We start from the raw sequence: 18,688 nt of genomic DNA, 5'->3' as shown, positions 1-18,688 counted from the left end.
CCCATCTCCTATAAGGAGGCTTCTCTTAATCCTTTGTGGCAACGGGCTATGGATGATGAACTTCAAGCTCTACACAAGACTGGTACTTGGGAGTTGGTACCCCTTCCACAAGGAAAGCATGCCATCGGTTCCCGATGGGTATATAAGATCAAAACAAAGGCAGATGGATCTATTGAGAGGTATAAAGCAAGGTTGGTTGCTAAGGGGTTTTCACAACAATATGGTCTAGATTATGAAGAAACATTTGCTCCTGTTGCCAAAATGACCACGGTTCGTACTCTTATTGCTGTTGCTGCTGCCCGTCAATGGGATCTCTCTCAGATGGATGTCAAGAATGCCTTCTTACATGGAGATCTTATTGATGAAGTCTACATGACTCCTCCTCCAGGGGTCTCCCACAAAGCTGGATACGTTTGTCGGCTAAAGAAATCTTTGTATGGTCTAAAACAAGCCTCTCGCTCTTGGTATGACACATTCTCCATTGCTCTTATTTCTCTTGGTTTTCGTATGAGCGAATGTGATCATGCACTTTTTGTCATGACCTCGGATTCTGGTATTATCCTCGTTTCTCTATATGTTGATGATATGATCATAACTGGGAGTGACACAACTGGAATTTCCTCATTGAAATCAGATTTAGCATCTCGCTTTGAAATGAAGGATTTAGGTCCTCTTAGATATTTTCTTGGTATTGAGGTTTGTAAATCCCCCAGGGGGTATCTCTTATCTCAGTCCAAATATATTGCTGACATTCTTGATCGTGCTCATCTTACTGACACTCGCACTATTGACACTCCTATGAAAGCAAATGTTCGGTACTCCACATCTGATGGTTTACCTTTGGAGGATCCTACCTTGTATCGCACCATTGTTGGGAGTTTGGTCTACCTTACTATCTCTCGCTCGGATATTGCTTATGCTGTCCACATTGTCAGTCAGTTTGTCTATTCTCCTACCACAGTTCATTGGTCTGCTGTTCTTCGCATTCTTCGCTATCTTCGAGGTACGATGTTCCACAGTCTCTTGTACTCTACCACTTCATCACTTGAGCTTCGTGTCTTTTCTGATGCTCATTGGGCCAGTGATCCTATTGATCGAAAATCTACTACTGGGATGTGTGTATTTTTCGGTGATTCTCTTATCTCTTGGAAGAGTAAGAAACAAAAGGTTGTTTCTCGATCATCTACAGAAGCCGAGTACCGAGCCATGGCCTCCACTACTACTGAGATTATCTGGATAAGGTGGTTGCTCTCTGAAATAGGTGTCTCCATCTTTAAACCAACTCCAATGTATTGTGACAATAAGAGTGCTATTCAAATTGCTCACAACTCTGTCTTCCATGAGCGTACTAAACACATTGAGATCGACTGTCACTTCACTCGCCATCATTTGCAGCAGGGGACACTTGAGTTACATTTTATTGCTTCTTCTTCACAAATTGCAGATTTGTTCACCAAGTCTCTTCCACTTCCGCGCTTTCGTGCTCTGGTTGGCAAACTCTCAATGCTCGTCGCAGCGACATCTTGAGTTTGAGGGAGGGTGTTAGAATGTAATTTTTATTAGTCATTAGGGGTTTATTAGTCCTTTTATAATATGTATTACTTAATGATATTGTTGTAGACTTTCATTTCATAGTTTTCAAACAATGGTTATTAGATCCACTTTTCATCTCCAAACTGTCGCAGCCCGCCCTAACTAGGGATAGTTAGGCCGAGTGATCCACGACTAGGGATGGGGTTAAAGAAGAAGGGGAAGAAAAGGGGCGTCATTTATAGCCGTAAAACTTACTCATCTTAATAAAACTCGTCATTTCTACTCATTAATACTCAATTGAAAACAGTCTATGAAAGACAGCATAAAACTTAATTAATATCATTAATCAAGTTATACATCATATGAAACCATTCTCTTAAGACTCAAAGTATGACATAACATACTATAACATCAACAACATCTTGCAGCGGAAAGTAGCTAGACATATGTATGAAGACATATTCTAGACAGGTTAATTATTTATTAACAACCCTGGAGACTCCGCTCATTGCAGCACCATCACCACATCAGCTCAACCTGCACATTTAGAAAACATATGCAAGGCTGAGTACAAAAGTACTCAGTGGGTACGTATGCCTAAGTATTAAAATACATGCTTCAAAACTGTAAATTGTCATGCCATCATAAATAGTACAGCAAGGGAGTTTTTCGCTAAAAAGGCCCAAGCTTACTAAATTCATTTGTGATTCTTAAAGTTCGTTTGCAGACTAAGTTCTCTTGTAATCTATCATATCTGGAACTTTGTGCCGGAGAGGTGGCCACCTCTCACGAACACTTGACCGACCAACCCGCTAGATGACTCACGGTCACTGGTGTACACTAGTCCTGGCAGGATAGCTATCAACTGCTCATGACCCGAATTCGATTGCATCATTGGCAAAGCCAAAGCAGATAGATATCATACTAAAATTGAAACATTTTATGGCAAGACAATACTTGAAATAACTTTAACTCAAAGATTTTGTCATGAAATGACTTGCTTGAACGTAACATTTAAACTCATTTGATATATATGAAAGTAATGCCCACCTCGTTGTGTCTCTGTATCAATGAGTAACGTCACTCTCTCCCTCGAGTCGTTACTTCCTAAAAGGACCTTCATCGTTATGTAGAATTGGTGAGAAGTTATAAAAGAAACCTCGATTAATAATCTAATCCCTTTTATGAAACATTAGTATCTCTAATGTTCATCTCTCTTGATTGTTAATCAATAACAATTATTATCTCTCGTCATTACTCATTAATTATAACATCCTTATGTTATAATTAGTAGCGCTTCAATTAAAAGAAATATTTAACACATCGAAAAGTCCACTTTCTTAGCAGATCTATTCGTTCTCATCTCGTCTAATTAACCAATTAGAAAGTTAAACTTTCCATTAGGCATGTATTTGAGTCACGGGTCAACAAGAATTGACTATGCTCAAATCCTAATTTCACTAAAATTTCGGCATGACCTATTCATATATAATGTCAGCCACGAGATTTCAACACGTGAATCTCACTACGTGAACTCGTCTCTCGACTCAAAACTTAACATCTTGACATCTTTTCAACGCAAACCAAACAATTCAAAATCATCAAAACTCTTTATCAGTAAACTATCATTTATACTCGACACCAATTGTTCGAGTGTCAGATACCAACATTTATGTGCGTTAATCATAATTCTCACACTCACTCCATTTAGACACATAATCGATATCAAACTCAAATAATAAATTATATCTTAACAATTTAACATGCTCATAACTATCGATTAAATCTCGGACTTTGTAATTAAATACTAAATTCCAACTTTAATTAATTAACATGCTTCTCTAATTTATTTATCTCATTTAAACTAATAAATCTAATCCATGCTAATTTCTCATACTTAGCCATTTTATATGCATTTCTCATGCAATTCAAAAAGCTCAATAACTTACTAATCATGCTCATCTCATAAATACTCAAATAATTCATATAGTCTTATTAACATAGCATTAACTCATATGCACTGCTAGTTCACTTACATGACTTCACATACTCCACATATCTCAACTTAATAAATCATCGAATAATTAAAAATATTTGTACTTATGTTTAAGTATCCAATTTAGATGATGTGATATTATATGCTTAAGAATTGTTATGACTCATGGATTTGAGATGCTAAGGACCCTTAAATCTTACTACATCAATGTTGTCATTGGAGTCATGACTTGTTTACAAGTTATAATAAGTTAACCTTTACAAGAATTCTTTTGAGGTTTGTACTAGATTATGCTAGAGTGTACTAATTGACACATCCCTGCTATCAGAATGCCGCCTAAGAGAGGTCGCCCTGTGAGAAACAATAACAATCGCAGAAACCATAACGCTGTACCAGAAGAACCACAAGATGCTCAATGACATAACCCACCCCTCCGCCCCCAACTAGGAGAGTCGAAGAACTCTTTTTAAGGCAGAACCCACCTACGTTTGACGGAACGAGTGAACCAGCTGAAGTGAGATTTGGGTGCGTGCAATGGAACGCATCTTCAACTTCCTACGTTGTACTGATGAGGAGCGCCTATCTTGCGTCTCATTCCAGCTGACTTCTGGTGGGAAGCACGTCGAAAAATTCTGACACCTGAACAATGGGCAAGTTATACTTGGGAAGATTTTAAGACAGGATTATATGATAGATATATTCCGAAAAGCTATAGGAAGAAGAAAGAGGCTGAATTCTACGATTTGAAGCAAGGAAAGAAATCTGTGGTTGAATACGACAAGGAATTCTGCAACCTGTCTAGGTTTGCTCCACAACAAGTGGACACAGATGAAAAGATGGCAGAAAATTTTTGTGCCGGTCTACGGTACGAAATTAAGATGGCTTTAGCAAGCCACGGAGGACTCTCATACACGGAGTCTCTGAACATGGCACTTGACATTGAAGCTGCAATGCCGTCAGACAAGTCAGCCCCATCGTTGATCTCGACGCCAAACGATCCACCAGTAGCCTCACATACTCTCAAAGGGAAGCGCAAGTGGGACAACAACGAAGACAATATCAATCAGACTAATAAGATAATGTGGCAAGAGAATGAACGGGCCGAACAGTTTATTCAACAAAGACACGAGGCACAGACTAATCTCGAGCCAACTGGAGGTAACCAAGGTCAGAAAAAAATTTCACCTTGCCCAAATTGCGGTAAGATGCATAGGGGTGTCTGTCGGGCTGGAACTAACGATTGTTACAATTGTGGCCAAAAGGGTCACTACTCCACGCAATGCCCCAACAGACAACGAGGTTCAGCAAATGGAAACACCCACACCCCCTTGCCAACAATACGTGGACACTTGCGAAATCAGTCTCAATCACATCAGTGAAAATCTTATGGAGGCACCGCAGATAAGAAAAAGTTACGTGGGAGTTTGAAGACAAAATGAAAGAGAAGTACCCGAATTGTTTTAGCAGATATATGCAAATTTTGGGACGAAATTTTTGTTAAGAGGGGTAGTATGTAGTGACCCGCTCTTTTATATATATATTAAATCCAGTAATGTTATTATTTTTCATCAGTGAATGAAACCCGATTATTATCCGGATATGAATTCAGCTTATGATCCTGAATTTATATTATTAAAGCAGTCAGTGATGTTTTTCAAAAGTTATAACTGACTTAGCGAAGTCATGTTATTTATTAAGCGAGATGAGACTATCGATTCTATTATTTATAATTACTTAAGTCGTGGATTATTTCCGGCTTGTGAGGAGAATTAAATCTACGGATTTAATTTAGATTTATTTTACAGTCCATCGATGCTAGCAAGCAAGAAATCATATGTCGAAACACGGGATTTATTTAAATAGATAAACAGTATCAAAGCAGATACGAGTACGCGATTCATATTACAATTACAAAAGCACCGAGATATACGAATATATCTCATTTATTCACCACAATCAACCTCCATTTCTATCTTCTAAATTACACCAACACCAAGTACCAAAAGAAAAGAATAGAATAAGAAAAGGGAAAAGGAAAAGTGTGCTGCCACCATCCTTTGCTCCCCACCTCTTCAACCACCAAAAGCCATGCTTTCCTCCCCTCCCACACCCACCTACTCCCTCCTTTTTGCATACTTAACATAGCTGGATTGATCCAACTTTCATGCTTCCATCTTCACACGCCAACAACAAGAGAATGAGAGAGAGAGAGAGATCATTCAAGCTTCTGCTTAAACTTAAGGTAAGCCTTGGCTTGATTTTTCATCTTCTTCCATATTTTTCTCCTACAATTGTGACAAAGCACATCACAACTTATTTCAGCAAATCCCCACTGAACTAAAGAAAAATACATCAGCCAATCAAGCACAAAATACACAAGGTATTTAACCCATCTCAGTTCAATTCAATTCCATGCTTCATACCATCATATCAAACATATGTTTTCAGTTGTACAGAAATACAAATATTACAACTATAGAATGATAGAGAACTAGATGATTAGCTCAACCACAATTTATATATGCTTCTTCGCTAGATAAATGATGAGAATTCATATGACAACATAAGAAACCTTTGCCTAGTTTTAACTCTTGCATACTCGACAACACTCGCGTAATAGAAACAAACGAGACTAGAGAACTTAGCTTATAGGAGAAGGGCTGACTGCTCTGTCCAGTCGGGCCCTAGGAATTCGGTGAGGACGAACTCTTGCTGCCCGATCGAAGCCAAAACGGCAGCAACGGCAGCGTGGCTCGAACCTTCGAACCCGGAGATAGAAGCAACGGCGGACCCTCCCCTGCTCGCCGGAAATCGCACAGCAGCAGCGGCGCCGCTCGCCGGTTCCGCGGCGGTGGCGGATCGAAGCAGTGGCGGCGATCCCCAATTTGTGAAGTTGGGGCTTCATTTGTTCCGTCAATTTGGGGAGGGAGAAAGAAATTACAAGAGGAGCAGGTAGAGACCGTGACGACGGTCGGAACGGCGACGGCGCCTCAAGACAGTCCAGCAACGCGGCAAATCTCGCCGGCCATCCAATCGCAGCGGCGGCAGATCTTCGACGGCAAGGAGAGCGGCAGAGGTGGAAAGAAATCAGAGCTCGACTCCCTGCCCACCTTGATGACTGAATCGAGACCCAAACGGTTCGGAGAAGAAGGCGAGACAACGCCGGCTTCGCCGATTGACGGCCAGAGAACAGCGGCGGCGGACGCCTCGACTGGAGGCAGATCGAGAGAGGAGAAGGCTGAGCGTGATTTAGGAGAGACAGCAGCAGAAGCTCGGCTGGCGCGGCCTCGCCGGAGCCGTTCGCGGCGGAGCTCGCGTAGAGCGGGCGAGAGAGAGAGAGGTCTTGAGCGGCGTCTGATTTGAGAGATTAGAGAGAGAGACCGATTGTGTGGGAGAAGGGAGCTTAGGGGTGTTGGAAATGAGTTGGGCTAATTTTTGGGCCATTCATTCAATTACTTAGGGCTTGGTATTATTTAGTTAATTTGGGCCTTCCCCTTTAATTTTTATTATTTTGTAATTGGACCATTAATTATTATGGGCCTCTTTCACTTAATTTACCTTGGGCCGAATTGTTGGGCCTTTATGAATTATTTCAATTGGGCTGAATTATATGATTCTCTGGGCCGAATCCTTCACTTTAAGCCCAACAAACTTTATTTTAATTTGGGCCTTATTATTTTATTTCTTTGGGCCGAGGCTTATTTAATTGCAGCTGGGCCTTGCGTACTTATTTAACTTAGCCCAGCTATTCATTGGGCCAAGATTTATTTAATTACTTAAGCCAAGGAATTATTTCGATTGAGCTTTCATACTATTTATTCAGGCCCACTTCTACTTAATTAATTATTAGGCTGCCTTATGTTGGACCTTCTAATTATTTGAACTTACAGTATTGCTATTGTTCCTACTTAAGCCCGATTGAGTTTTACGAGGTTAAAGCGAGTAAGTCGAAGTATTTATTTAATTATTTTCTATTGACTACGAGGAGCGGGGTTTATTTAATTGACGGATTAGAACACCCCGAAGAGAACGGATTAATTTTAGTTAATTATCCGGCTTCATGAGACGAGACTTAGCTTTTGTTTAAATCCGATAGCCTGGATTAACAATACAAATTCCCTGATTATTATCTCAGAATAATAGTTCATGCATACGAGATTCATGCATAGTTAAATTACGCTTTCTCATTAATTGAGAATTTTCCTCGAGCCAATGTCTTATTTTATATTCTCGTGATTAAGGTCAAACGCGAGAGTAAGAATTACTCAAGGAGTCACAGTACCTTAGCAAAACTTTGCTATCAGGTGGGCAATTTCTTACGCGTAAATAAAATGCTATGCAAGTGTTATGCTTTAAAATGCAAATTGGATCTTCAAGTGTGGTATGCTTTATTACGCTTAAATGAGTTAAGCTTTAATATGCTGCACGTTAAATGATTTACGCTATGCTGTTTATACTATTTACGCCCTATGTAATTTACGCTTGAATGCTTAACGCTGATAAGTTTATGCTTATGTTTGATGCTTGCGTCTGTTGGGGGAGGCCTCCCTCAACAGTATGATGCCGTGTCCGCTGAGGAGGGCCTTCCTCACGGCGCGATGCCCGTGTCCGCTGAGGGAGACCTCCCTAGCGGCGCGATGCCAGTATGCCAGTGTTACAGCGTCTATTGGGGGAGGCCTCCCTCAATAGTACGATGCCGTGACCGCTGAGGGAGGCCCCCTTCACGGCGCGATGCCCGTGTTCGTTGGGGAAGGCCTTCTCCACGACACGATGCGTGTTTATGATTGTTGATGATGAAGAATGCGCTCATGCTGTTTATGAATTTAGAAATGTTTAATGAGCAAAGGATTTGAAAGAAACTTATGCCTCTTATGCGATGTTGTGTTTTGTTGTTGATGTTATGTTATATGCTTAGCAACTGCCCACTAAGTACTCTTGTACTTAGCCCTTCGTTGTTTATGTTTGTGCAGGTTGAGCTGTGATGGGCGATGAAGTGTTGCTGAGTGGAGTTTTTGTCGAACTTAAAGTAGGCTCAGAAAGGATACATGTCATCATACATGTATCTCAATTATGCATTCAGCTGTAAACACTGATTATTTCAGTTACGCCTTCCGTTGCAAACTCTGATAATGTTTTAGCCAAGCCCCTAACGATGCATTTTTTCATTTTAAGGAATATAACGCGTATACAAGTTCTTTGAGTACCCTTTTTATGCGAACTATGCCTTTTTTTCCTTTTTAAGGAATATTTCACGCGTATTCAAACTCTTTGACTATTCTTTTATGCGCCCCTTTCTAAACCCGCTTCGTAATTTCCCTTCCCCAGTCATGGTTTCCGGCTTAATTATCCTTAATTAAGGCCGGTCGTGACAGAGTGACTCTGTCACGACCGGCCCTAATTAGAAAGAGGCGCATAAAAGAATACTCAAAGAGTTTGAATACGCGTGAAATATTCCTTAAAATGGAAAAAAGGCATAGTTCGCATAAAAAGGGTACTCAAAGAACTTGTATACGCGTTATATTCCTTAAAAGGAAAAAGGCATCGTTAGGGGCTTGGCTAAAACATTATCAGAGTTTGCAACGGAAGGCGTAACTGAAATAATCAGTGTTTACAGCGGAATGCATAATTGAGATACATGTATGATGACATGTATCCTTTCTGAGCCTACTTTAAGTTCGACAAAAACTCCACTCAGCAACACTTCATCGCCCATCACAGCTCAACCTGCACAAACATAAACAACGAAGGGCTAAGTACAAGAGTACTTAGTGGGCAGTTGCCAAGCATATAACATAACATCAACAACAAAACACAACATCGCATAAGAGGCATAAGTTTCTTTCAAATCCTTTGCTCATTAAACATTTCTAAATTCATAAATAGCATGAGCGCATTCTTCATCATCAACAATCATAAACAAGCATCGTGTCGTGGAGAAGGCCTTCCCCAACGAACACGGGCATCGCGCCGTGAGGGGGGGCCTCCCTCAGCGGTCACGGCATCGTACTATTGAGGGAGGCCTCCTCCAATAGACGCTGTAACACTGGCATACTGGCATCGCGCCGCTAGGGATGCCTCCCTCAGCAGACACGGGCATCGCGCCGTGAGGAAGGCTCTCCTCAGCGGACACGGCATCGTACTGTTAAGGGAGGCCTCCCCCAACATACGCAAGCATAAAATATAAGCATAAACTTATCTGCGTAAAGCATTCAAGCGTAAATAAGCGTAATCAAGCGTAAATTACATAGGGCGTAAATAGTATAAACAGCATAGCGTAAATCATTTAACGTGCAGCATAATAAAGCTTAACTCATTTAAGCGTAATAAAGCATACCACACTTGAAGATCCAATTTGCATTTTAAAGCATAACACTTGCATAGCATTTTATTTACGCGTAAGAAATTGCCCACCTGATCCTCGGTATGGAAGAGAGGTGATCTTAAGCTGTAGTACCGTCCTGTGAACCAATTCCTACAAGACGAGTTCTTAACACTTAGCACATACCATAGATAATGAGAATCGTTGTCTACTTAGGGTCTCTGGGTCAACCTATTCCCGAACTTACAACGCATAATCGAACTAGGGATTATGCATTTTACATACATTAGCTTATCTTGATGCCTTATCTAGGTTAACTCACTCATTTTCATAAAAACTTTCCACAAAACATGTCCCAAACTTGTTACGCACATATACTAAATCTTTCATGAAACATCCTTTAAAATAAACTTTGATACATAGAAAATAATTCAACAACTTGAGCTCTTAAGGGGTTGTTTTGCAACAGACACCAAATCTGCCTCGGATCTCCAAATGCGGCTCCAAAAGACATTATGGAAACTAGACATTTCAAGGATCATTCTCCAATTTGAATCGAATGAAAAAAAATTCAAACGAGCAAGATATGCCCTCTCAAAGATGGGTATTTAACAAGCAAAAATCTGAAAATTTCAGATTTCCAGATTACAACCAAGTCAGTGGGCTTTCTTTAAAAATTCATATCTCCCTTTACAAAACTCCACTGGGAACGCCAAGGGTCAATCCGGAAACTAGGGAGAGAGCGTAACACGCTCCAGTTGGATTTACCCCAAGAAGGTTCATGGTTTAGAAGATATGACTGTCTAAAGTTCAGTGCACAAAAAGAGTTCAAGTTTGGCAGATTCAGAACATAAATCGGAAAAACCACTTTAGGATTCACCAAAAATTCTAAAACAGAACAAGTAAGTTCCCAACATGTCAGTTAATATTCAGTAGAAAGATAGGCTTGAGAATCAAAGATTTTAGTCGGCCTTTGCGACCTCAAAATCGTAGGTTTGTAAAACCTACTAGACGGTACAAGGAATAAGAACTAGATTTCAAGAATTTATAGCGGTTGTTTCCCTTACTCAAAAATGGTGAGGCCGATGCCAAAAGAAAGATACGGGAGCCTAGAGTGACATACTCAAGTTTCAAAGGTTTTCACCGATTGAAACTTGACTTATGGCCTCCCAAAGATGGTTTACTAAAAATGTATTCCAAATGGGCAGTGATGTTTAAAAATTCATAAATAAAACATGCGAGCTCTAAATATTCTGAAATTTTATCATAGTATAGAAAACATATTAGGCACGATAAACAATTAATTTGCGAATTTTTGGGAACCGTTTGGATGGCTGGAATCGCCTTGGAAAACACTGCCGGAGCAGTGTGCTTATGGCAGATTCGCTGCCTTACCTCATACACGGTTTTTCACTCAATAAACTCTACCAAAAATAATCATCCAAAATCATAAAACATATCCTCACATAATATAGCACATAAATGTGTAAAAATCCATGGCCATAAAGCATTTTCAGTTGAGAAAAAGCAAAGAAAAACTCACCCTCGAAGCACAACCTTCACTCTAACTTTACGCCCTAGTTTTTCCACGCTCTCCCTTGCTTTGCTACTTCTCTTGGGGCTTCAAGAGCTTCTATGGAGTATGATAATGGTGGGATCAGCCAAATAACTTAAGTGGTGGGAGTAGGTGGGTGTGGGAGGGAGTAGGTGGGAGGAAGTAGGTGATTGAATAAAATAAAAAGTCTTCCGGGTTGTACTATGGAAACTGTAATAATCGTTCAGTGTTTGCTTAAATAAATAGCTCGTGTAGATGCTAAATGCTTAATATAAATAAATATGCAATGCATATAAATTTAATAACTAAATTTACAAATGTTTTTGTAAATCATTTTTGTTGGAAATAAAATAAATTTAATTCTCATTCCGGCGTGAATCATCTTAAATCTAAGTTCAAAATGAATTCTAAACTTAATATAAATGGGCGGGGTGTTACATTAAGTAAATATAAAAATAAAATCTAGTTCCATCTCGCTTAAATAATTAACGTGACTTTGCTAAGTCAGTTATAACTCTGAAATAATAGCATTGACTGCTTTAACAATATAAATTCAGGATCATAAGCTGAATTCATATCAGAATAATAACCGGTTTCATTCACTGATGAAAAATAATAAACACTGAAAGATGCAATAATTAATTATTGCATTACTGATTTTAATAATTTAAAAGAGCGGGTTACTACATACTACCCCTCTTAACAAAAATTTTGTCCCGAAATTTGCAAAAATCAGCTAAAACAATCCGGGTACTTCTCTTTCATTTTGTCTTCAAACTCCCACGTAATTTTTTCTTATCTGCGGTGCCTCCATAAGATTTTCACTGATGTGATTGAGACTGATTTCGCAAGTGTCCACGTATTGCTGGCAAGGGGGTGTGGGTGTTCCCAATTGCTGAACCTCGTTGTCTGTTGGGGCATTGCGTGGAGTAGTGACCTTTTTGGCTACAATTGTAACAACCGTTAGTTCCAGCCTGACAGATACACCTATGCATCTTACCACAATTTGGGCAAGGTGAAATTCCTTTCTGACCTTGGTTACCTCCAGTTGGCTCGAGATTAGTCTGTGCCTCGTGCCTTTGTTGAACATACTGTTCAGCCCGTTCATTTTCTTGCGACATTGTATTATTAGTCTGATTGATATTGTCTTCATTGTTGTCCCACTTGCGTTTCCCTTTTGGCGTATGTGAGGCTGCCGGTAAGTCGTTTGGCGTCGAGATAAACGGTGGGGCGGACTTGTCCGACGGCATTGCAGCTTCAATGTCAAGTGCCCTATTCAGAGACTTCGTGTATGAGAGTTCTCCGTGGCTCGCTAGAGTCATCCTAATTTCGTGTCGCGGACCGGCACAAAATTTCTATGCCATCTTCTCATCTGTGTCCACTTGTTGCGGAGCAAACCTAGACAGGTTGCAGAATTCCTTGTCGTATTGAACCACAGATTTCTTTCATTGCTTTAACTCGTAGAACTCAGCTTCTTTCTTCTTCCTATAGCTTTTCGGAATATATTTATCATATAATCCTGTCTTAAAATCTTCCCAAGTATAACTTGCCCATTGTTTAGGTGTCAGAATTTTTCGTCGTGCTTCCCACCAGAAGTCAGCCGATCCTGTTAGTTGGAAAGAGACGTAAGATAGGCGCTCCTCATCAATACAACGTAGGAAGTTGAAAATGCGTTCCATTGCACGCACCAAAATCTCAGCTTCAGCCGGTTCACTCGTTTCGTCAAACGTAGGTGGGCTTTGCCTTAAAAAGAGTTCTTCGACTCTCCTAGTTGGGGGCGGAGGGGGTGAGTTATGTCCTTGAGCATCTTGTGGTTCTTCTGGTACAGCGTTATGGTTTCTGCGATTGTTATTGTTTCTCACAGGGCGACCTCTCTTAGGCGGCATTTTGATAGCAGGGATGTGTCAATTAGTACACTCTAGCATAATCTAGTACAAACCTCATAAGAATTCTTGTAAAGGTTAACTTATTATAACTTGTAAACAAGTCATGACTCCAATGACAACATTGATGTAGTAAGCTTTAAGGGTCCTTAGCATCTCAAATCCATGAGTCATAACAATTCTTAAGCATTGATTTATGCTTAATTTACATTATTTTTAAGGGTTTGAATGTGCGTGTTTTAAGATAATCTTCTGGAAATTGGTGCGTTTTATGGTGCATTTTATGCTTTGCAGGAGATTTAGGCTTTCTAGATGGAAGAATGCAATTTTGGAGAATTTTGGATGAATTTGGCGTTTTCTAGAGGAATCGAAATCTCCAGTGCAGAGGAATCTTCAGAGCAGCGAAGCGAAGCCAGAGGGATCAAAAAGTCAGAGGAATCATAAGGCGCCAGAGGGATCAAAAAGCCAGAGGAGTTGAGTGTCAGATGAGTCGCCATTCCTCTGGTGATAGTCAGAGCAGAGGAATCGAGGCACCAGAGGAATCGAAGTGCCAGAGAAATCACCATTCCTCTGGAGTTAGAGAGATCAAGAAGCCAGAGGGGAGAGACACGCCAGAGAAATCAAAGCCAGAGCAGAACCCATTCCGCTGGCTGAGTCAGAGGAGTCGCTTCCCCGCTGAGTCAGAGGAGTCGCTTCCCCGCTGAAGAGGGAAGTCGCCCAGGTCAGAGGAATCAGAAATGTCAGAGTGGAGAAATGCTGAGTCAGAGGAATCATTTATTCCTCTGCAGAAAAGCGTCAGAGCGGAAGACACTCCGCTGGCGACCCATTCCTCTGGCGATTACAAGGAAATCATCCATTCCTCTGACGCGACCCGTTCCTCTGGCGAGAATTGCGAATTCAGCATGAGTGGGAGTATTTTCCGGAGCACGCGTCCAGCTGGAGAGTTGCCTTATTTCACACGATTCTATTACCTTTAGAATTCTACTTTGCATGGCAACTTCCATGGTGATCCGAAGGAAATCTGAAGCTTATAAATAGGTCCTCTTTTGACCTATAGAGGGGCCGCCGATACCAGACAATCCCAGACTTTATATTTCAGTTTTATAGCTTTAGAATTTTATGGCTTTCTAGTTTTTAAGGCTTGGATCAAGATTGAAGATTCAAGTCGCTACTTCAGTTTTTATTCGGTTTTTATTTTTATACAATTTGTTTTTACAATTGCGTTCAATTCAATTATGTTTATGTTTTATTTCAACATGTCTGGCTAGTTTCCTTTAGCTGATTCTAGGGTTTGTAAATAGTTGATTGAATTTATGTGATTTATTTGTTAATACCTTTGTGCCTTCCAGTTTATGATTCATAATTCCTGGTGCTTATTTTCTTGTGAATTATCTGATCAATAGTTTGCATGTTTAGCTATTCGGTTTGAGACCTAGCGGAGATAACTGTTTAGCGGATTCAGGAATGTATGATATGATTTTAACCTTGAGACCTAGCGGAGATAGGTGGATCATAGGGAGCTATTCTTAGGAACTTTTGGGAGTTAGTAGATTTTCTTGAGACCTAGCGGAGATAGATAATTTACTAATCTACGATCGTTGCTGCTCTAGCGAGAGTAATTGATTATTTAAGTGATCTCTCATCATAGCTGGATTAAACTAGTACATATGATTAATAGATTGATTTCGTAGATTTAATTGATGAATTTACTACCCTAGGATCAGTTGTCTTTTATATTTGATATTTCCTACGTGATTTTAATTAGTGTTATATTTGCGTTTTAGTTTAAGTCAACCTTACTTCTTTCGTTTGCCTGAATATTACTAGAGTTTAATTAGGATTACTTAGAGTAATTCGGTATAATAGTCCCTGTGGATACGATACTCGGTTACTTGTTATTTGTGCTACAATTGCACCGTGTTAGTTGCGGTAATTTGTTGCTAATAAATTAGTAATCAACTTTTTGGCGCCGTTGCCGGGGACTGTTTAGAATTGACTTTAATATTTCTGATTAAACTTAAGCATTATTTCAGGCGTTATAAGTTTTTATTTTATTTTATTTTTAGTTTTTAAATTTCTGTTTTTGGTTGTTGTCTCAGGCGTGTATGAACACGAGATCCAAAGGAAAGGAACATCTTGTACCTTTGAATTTGGACATCGGCAAGCAGTATAAAAGAGACAACCGCGAAAAGAAGAAGCAAGTAATGGCAGAGCAACAGAATAACATGGACCTTGAAACTCTTGTGCGAGCCGTGACACACCTTCAGAGGCAGCTAGACGAAGAGAGAGAGCGCAACCGAACCCCTCCACTAGAGCCACCACTGAATCACATTTATCAGCCTCGGGTTGATCAATTTCAAGGAGGCAGCTGGGGACCAACTGTGCAGGCTAACACGTTCGAGCTGAAGCCGGGATTAATAAACATGGTGCAAGCTGAACAATTTAGTGGAATGGCTGATGAAAATCCGCATGTTCATATCACTCAGTTTCTAGATATCATCGACACTATTAAGCAGAATGGAGTGCCACCGGATGCCATCAGAATGAAGATGTTTGGATTCTCTCTCAGAGACAGAGCAAAGGAGTGGTTCAAGAGTTTGGACAGAGGTGCTATTACTGGATGGGAGGATTTGTGTAGAGCTTTCCTGGCAAAATACTTTCCTGCTTCTAAAGCTCAGAAAATCATTGCAGAAATTTCTCACTTTTCCCAGCTAGGAGATGAGACCATTCATGATGCCTGGGAAAGATTTCGTGAGCTGCTCAGGAAATGCCCACAACATGGGTTTACAGAGGATCAGCAAATCATTCACTTTTATAATGGTTTGACTGGTCTGACAAAAAGTATGGTGGATGCTACTGCAGGTGGATGTCTTCTCCATAGAAATACAAAGGAGGCTTATCGTGTGATAGAAGAGATGGCCTCCAACAATTATCAATGGCCGAATGACAGAAGTTCCACGAGAAGAATTGCAGCTGTGAATGAAGAGAGAGATAATTTTAAGGAGAAATATGAAGCTCTTCAAAAGCAGTATGAGTCTGAGAGAAAGGCACTGCTAGCAAAAATTCCTCAGCAGCCGAGTTTACCTGATGGGTCGCAGTTTGAAGATGCTAATTATGTCTAGCGGCAGTACCAATTCAATAGACCAAACTATCAGGGACATCAGGGCGGAAATCCACCGTATCATCCAAATAATAGGAATCATCCAAATTTTTCCTATTCAAATCCCAACAATGCTTTGCAGCCTCCACCTGGATTTTCTGTTTCTAGTGGGAGAGTCATCAATGAGCCAAAGAAAGATTCAATAGAAGAAATGATGAAGCAAGTTTTGGTGAAGGTCACCGGGATGGAGACAAACTCGGCAAACTTAGGAACCAAAATGTTCACCATGGAGCAAAATATGTCAGCACTGTCCAAGCAAGTGCAGATTTTGGAGAATCAAGTTGGTCAAATGGCTAACCAAGCAGCTGCACAGCACAAGCCGAGCCACTTTCCTAGCAACACTGAAATCAATCCTAAAAATCAGTGTAATGCGATTCATCTAAGGAGCGGGACTCAATATCAAAATCATACAGATCAGAGGAATCCAGAGCAGCGGGAATCTACAGAGCAAAGGAATCACCATTCCTCTGCAGAGCAACGGGACGGCAAGAATGACAAGGGAAAAGGCAAAGTCGTGGAGGACGACGATGATGACTTGGAGGAGCTTGCAGAGAAACAGACATCTCCCCCTAATAAGGATTCGAGCTCTTCTGTTGTTAAGGAGCCTATTCCTACTCCTACATTTCCCAGGCCAGAATACAAGCCTGTGGCACCTTTCCCGAATAGCCTAGCAAAGCCGAAGATGGACCAGAAGTTAGCCAAGTTCATGGAGATGTTTTCAAAGCTTCACATCAACATTCCTTTACTTGATGCTTTGAGAGATATGCCAGGCTATGCCAAGTTCCTCAAGGATGCAGTCTCCAACAAAAGGAAGTTGGGGAAATATGAGACGATAAATCTCTCCGAGGAATGCAGTGCAGTGCTACAAAGAAAGCTACCATTGAAGCAAAAGGATCCCGGTAGCTTTACCATCGCTTGTGTGATTGGAAGGCAGAACTTCTCCCGTGTTCTTTGTGACCTAGGGGCAAGCATCAATTTGATGCCTCTCTCTATTTTCAACCGGTTGGAGATTGGCGATATCAAGCCTACCTTCATTGCATTACAAATGGCAGATCGTTCCATCTCATATCCCAAGGGAATTGTGGAGGATGTCTTAGTGCAGGTGGCCTAACTATCAGGGACATCTAAGGAGCGGGACTCAATATCAAAATCATACAGATCAGAGGAATCCAGAGCAGCGGGAATCTACAGAGCAAAGGAATCACCATTCCTCTGCAGAGCAACGGGACGGCAAGAATGACAAGGGAAAAGGCAAAGTCTACCTTCATTGCATTACTCTGATCTGGATTCCTCTGATCTGTATTATGTCTAGCGGCAGTACCAATTCAATAGACCAAACTATCAGGGACATCAGGGCGGAAATCCACCGTATCATCCAAATAATAGGAATCATCCAAATTTTTCCTATTCAAATCCCAACAATGCTTTGCAGCCTCCACCTGGATTTTCTGTTTCTAGTGGGAGAGTCATCAATGAGCCAAAGAAAGATTCAATAGAAGAAATGATGAAGCAAGTTTTGGTGAAGGTCACCGGGATGGAGACAAACTCGGCAAACTTAGGAACCAAAATGTTCACCATGGAGCAAAATATGTCAGCACTGTCCAAGCAAGTGCAGATTTTGGAGAATCAAGTTGGTCAAATGGCTAACCAAGCAGCTGCACAGCACAAGCCGAGCCACTTTCCTAGCAACACTGAAATCAATCCTAAAAATCAGTGTAATGCGATTCATCTAAGGAGCGGGACTCAATATCAAAATCATACAGATCAGAGGAATCCAGAGCAGCGGGAATCTACAGAGCAAAGGAATCACCATTCCTCTGCAGAGCAACGGGACGGCAAGAATGACAAGGGAAAAGGCAAAGTCGTGGAGGACGACGATGATGACTTGGAGGAGCTTGCAGAGAAACAGACATCTCCCCCTAATAAGGATTCGAGCTCTTCTGTTGTTAAGGAGCCTATTCCTACTCCTACATTTCCCAGGCCAGAATACAAGCCTGTGGCACCTTTCCCGAATAGCCTAGCAAAGCCGAAGATGGACCAGAAGTTAGCCAAGTTCATGGAGATGTTTTCAAAGCTTCACATCAACATTCCTTTACTTGATGCTTTGAGAGATATGCCAGGCTATGCCAAGTTCCTCAAGGATGCAGTCTCCAACAAAAGGAAGTTGGGGAAATATGAGACGATAAATCTCTCCGAGGAATGCAGTGCAGTGCTACAAAGAAAGCTACCATTGAAGCAAAAG

The 18,688-nt window shown here is 40.8% G+C and overlaps 1 protein-coding gene and 1 non-coding gene across 2 annotated transcripts in view; both read right to left on the bottom strand.

Annotated features, from left to right (window-relative positions):
• Positions 1 to 18,688, bottom strand: part of LOC130992384 (T-complex protein 1 subunit beta-like) — a 629,300-nt gene that overhangs the window by 139,787 nt on the left and 470,825 nt on the right. The gene's annotated exons all lie outside the window — the stretch shown is intronic.
• On the bottom strand, positions 15,965 to 16,071 carry LOC131007358 (small nucleolar RNA R71). Its single transcript, XR_009096061.1, has one exon. It is a non-coding gene; the product is annotated as a small nucleolar RNA R71 (small nucleolar RNA).

This window comes from Salvia miltiorrhiza, chromosome 1 (assembly GCF_028751815.1).
Source record: "Salvia miltiorrhiza cultivar Shanhuang (shh) chromosome 1, IMPLAD_Smil_shh, whole genome shotgun sequence".
NCBI lineage: Eukaryota > Viridiplantae > Streptophyta > Magnoliopsida > Lamiales > Lamiaceae > Salvia > Salvia miltiorrhiza.
This window is presented reverse-complemented; position numbering and strand designations above follow the sequence as displayed.